This window comes from Mytilus galloprovincialis, chromosome 8, assembly GCF_965363235.1.
Source record: "Mytilus galloprovincialis chromosome 8, xbMytGall1.hap1.1, whole genome shotgun sequence".
NCBI lineage: Eukaryota > Metazoa > Mollusca > Bivalvia > Mytilida > Mytilidae > Mytilus > Mytilus galloprovincialis.
Genome location: NC_134845.1, coordinates 11159461 through 11164120, shown reverse-complemented (window position 1 = coordinate 11164120; position 4660 = coordinate 11159461).

Here is a 4660-nt window from a genome sequence, read left to right as displayed (position 1 = left end):
TGTACCCCAATGTTTCACATTTTTACCTATTGTGTCTGTATGCTCACACATGGTTGTCATGGAAGTCTTTGTGACTGGCATAGAAGTAAAAAGTTTAGCTAGCTATAAACCCAGGTTTAATCAATAATTTCCCACAAACGGAAATGCCAGTACCAAGTCTGGAAATGGCAGTACCAAGTAAAAAATATCATAGTTGTTTTCCATTCTTTTGATGTGTTTTAAATTTTAATATTTTGATTTTGATATTATATATGGGTCTTTCCGTTTTGAATTTTCCTTGGAATTCGGTATTTTTGTTATTTTACTTTCGGTCATGCTTACTTATTTGTGAATCTAATTATGTTTAACACGCAATTACAAGTTTTCTATATCAGTTATAGTGTGTGCAAAATATGAAATAATGTAAAAAGAAAACCCATCTTTCATTGACAAGAACTCCTATATGCTCTAAATTGACAATTAATAAAATTATAATTGACTTATTTAATTGTAGATCTCAATTTGCTAAACACTTGACTAATGTTTTTAAAAGTTTCTATTATAGTACTGGTATAACTACAAATTTGGTCATCTGATTTTTCTGAAAGATTTGCATAAGATAAACCTTAACCTGCTTACCATTTCAATTCAGTGGTATTGATATGCTCTTCCTACTTTAATTTGTTAAAAGTATGCCAAAAATTGCTTTTAAACCCTAAGTTCTATTTTAGCAATGGCGGTCCTATTTCTTCAAGGACAAAATAATAAATATTCTAAGGATTATCCGGCCCCAAGTTTGTATAAAAGTGGTCAATTGGTTTCAGTGGTGAAGAATTTTTAACACTATGCCTAGCGCTAAAGATAAAGCAATACGAATCAAACTCATTTGTTTTATTACTGATACGTTAATTCCGATGATTACTGTTTACTTGTACTTTTTTTCGCGGGTACTTATTTTTTGCGAATTGTGTATTTCAAACACGTTCGCGGGTATTTATTTTCGCGATTTTATAATTATTGCCTTTCAGTTGAAAGGTTTGATTTAGATTGGCGTGTATTTATTTTTGCCATAATAAACCAACCGCTAAATTCGTGAAAATAAATACACCGCGAAAATAAGTACAATTACAGTATCAGTAAAAGAATAAATGAACAAAGCAAGTCATCTCAAGAAAACTGTCTTCTAAGATTTAAACAGTTTTTAAAAGGAGAGATGAGCAATGGAGGCAATCAAAACTATGTCAAATATAGAATCACAACTCTCCAAGCAATAAAAAATCATGCATGCTTCCCACGAATCACACCAACTTTCAAGCAATGAAAATAAAGTACATGTAACTTCAAAATCCATCTCTTTCACAGTCTTATCTTGATAAAACAAAAAACAATAAATGATCAGTTAATGCTGTTACAAGACGTCATCTATTTCACTTCTTTGTATTGAGTTAGACAAAACAGAATATAGTCATCAAGCCAGTAGCATAAGGGTTTTGATTTCATTACAAAATTTATCGACATGTTGTAGGTATTCCTACGGGAACTGATTGCTCCCTTTAATAGCACACTTGTTTGTTTAGTGTTATGAATCACAGTTTACGGCCATACTTAGTAAAGACCCCTATAAATTGCATTTATTGATAACAGTGGCCGTTATCTTGATGACATATGTTTGTTAAATAATCAAGAATTTTCTTAATATACTGCCGAAATTTACCGAAATTTACATTTATTTTCTTAAACATAAAACATATTTGAATTTTATTTATTAAGGGTATGCCATGCCTTATTACTTTTCCGGATACACAGGTTTGTTTGTACTCAGAGAAAATTTTGAGGTAAAAGATCAGCCATTTTAGCCAAAGGGTCCACATGCACATAAATAATTCATAATTGTAAACGATAATAACTGTCCTTCAAGTCCTAAATGATGCATTTCTAATTTTCATGGGCCACTCCACACTAAAATCGACGACATATGGCACGATTGTTCGTTCCCTTTCGTGAAGCTTCTTTTTTTGGAGGGTGATATTCCTTGAGCACCATATTACGATCTATATATATATATATATATATATATCAGTCTAAAGATTTGCACAACAATTAGACTGATATAATTTTTTCCTTATCTGCATAGTATCGCCTATTCTAGACGATCCGGTACATAGTAAATTTGCTGGTTGGTCGTTTTTATAGACTTTTTATATATATATATTTATATACAACTCGTCTAAACATCAACCCAACAATGTTAGATCTGTAAATTTGCTTTCGCAAATTTTTGGTTCTTTCCTCGCCGGGATTCGAACCCATGCTACTGTGATGTCGTGACACCAAATCGCCTGCACTGCAGCCGTCCCGCTAGACCAAACGACCACCTGGGCTCTCAAAAAAAGAGCTTTTGCTGGCCGTGTGTTACCTTTCCACGTCAGTTTTAATCTAGCGGCGTACTACAGTACATGATATATAAGGCATGAAGATGTTATTGTTACAGATCAGCTAAATTATCTATAGTAAAGGATCCTACAAATTCAAGTAATATACAGTCACAGAAAATAATTATATTTATAAGTACGTCTGAGTCAGTGACAACTCTACAACAGATGTATCCATCGGATCGCCATCAATGATGGTGATATACATGGCTGTGTACATAATGTATATACAACTCGTCTAAACATCAACCCAACAATGTTAGATCTGTAAATTTGCTTTCGCAAATTTTTGGTTCTTTCCTCGCCGGGATTCGAACCCATGCTACTGTGATATCGTGACACCAAATCGCCTGCACTGCAGCCGTCCCGCTAGACCACACGACCACCTGGGCTCTCAAAAAAAGAGCTTTCGCTGGCCGTGTGTTACCTTTCCACGTCAGTTTTAATCTAGCGGCGTACTACAGTACATGATATATAAGGCATGAAGATGTTATTGTTACAGATCAGCTAAATTATCTATAGTAAAGGATCCTACAAATTAATGTAATGTAATATACATATAATATTTATGTTTATATATATATTTCACAACTGAATCGTTCGCTATGCCCGTGTCTGTTGTGACGTTTTTTTTTATTATAATAACAAACATGATCTGTGTATTACTAGTAAATTCGTAAGACAGGGATTTCGTTATCACAGATTACTTAAAACCTTTTCAAAGTTCTTCCAATGATATAAAGATGTGGTTTTGATGTTAAGTTATACCTATAGAAACTTTATTTCAAACGGGAGAGCACATTCTCATTTTTAAGGAGATTTTTACTGTGACCGTAAATTTATACACGATCATGGTAAACTTATTGATCCTTATAATAAACTTATTATAAAAGGTTAATAACTCAATACTGTTCTTAGATCTTTGAATACTTTTGTGTTGGTATTAATATTGATTTTGTTATCAGCAAACTAAATATTATTGTTATATACATATGTACATTCATCGTTCTTCAATAGGTCTATACCTGTATCTTGGCATTGCACAATGTCATGGGTTTTTTCCTCTCTGACTGATTATTACGTCTTTACACTAAAACCATTGGATGTTAGATGTGTACCGATTGATAATTTGGTCTTAGGTGTATTGTTTTTTGATTATTTATTTCCTCATAGATTAACGAGTTTTGAACAGCGGTATACTACTGTTGCCTTTATGTATAATGTTTTTTATACTAGTTGTCAAAGGCTTTAACTATTCATCAATAAGACTCGCAGTATTTTCAAGATGTTTCAAATATCTACAGAAATGACAGTAACTTAGGTAAAGGGGGAGTACTCGTTGCCGTCAAAGACATATACATCACTTTATCAGTACCAGAACTTCAAACTTATTGTGAAATTGTTTGGTGCAAGATGGAAATTGTCGGGCATAAACTGTCTATCTATCCAGTTACTACAACCCCAAAACATCAAACGAAAAGGGACATAATAAATATCACTGGTGGTAAGCGGATGGTCGTAACTAAAAGTTACGACCATCCGGAGATGGGAGACAACTCTAGGGATAAGTTTTTCTTTTCCGATTTTCGTGCACTAAAAGGTTCATTTGAACCAAACCGCTTGTCTCGTACATACTATTCGGCAGTCCGGTGATATTAAAACCAAATTTGATGCCTTAAAACATTCCAATTTTTGTAAAATAGTCATTCAAAAATTCAAGCATGATGGTCGTAACTACAAAAACAAAAATATTGAGGATGGTCGTAACGTAAATTTGTGATGGTCGTAACTAAGATAAATAAGACCGAATAAGGCAAGTCAAGAGTTTTAAACGTTTCTTTTACTATATGAATACTAGTATTTTATATGATGTATTTCTGAAGATTTTTTTTCTTTTTTGACATACAATGTAAAATAAAGCAATTTCAATGCGTGTAACACTTATCAAATCAAACATTTTAAAAGTTTTCAAATATTAGTTTTGGGGGAATTTTGATTAAAGTTCGATTTGAAATTCCAAATTTTTCAAATGTCTTGTACCGAACCATTCAAGAGTTCTAAACGTGTCTTTTGTTATATGAATATATCATATATCATATTATATATTTGTGAAGTTGTTTTCACCAAATAATAAAAACTAAATGGAGAGAGGGATACCTGTAAAGAAAAAAATTGGAACGAATCGAACGAAACAATACAAAATGAAATGAACAGTCTTATATTCTGAAAATATTATGTATAAAATCAAC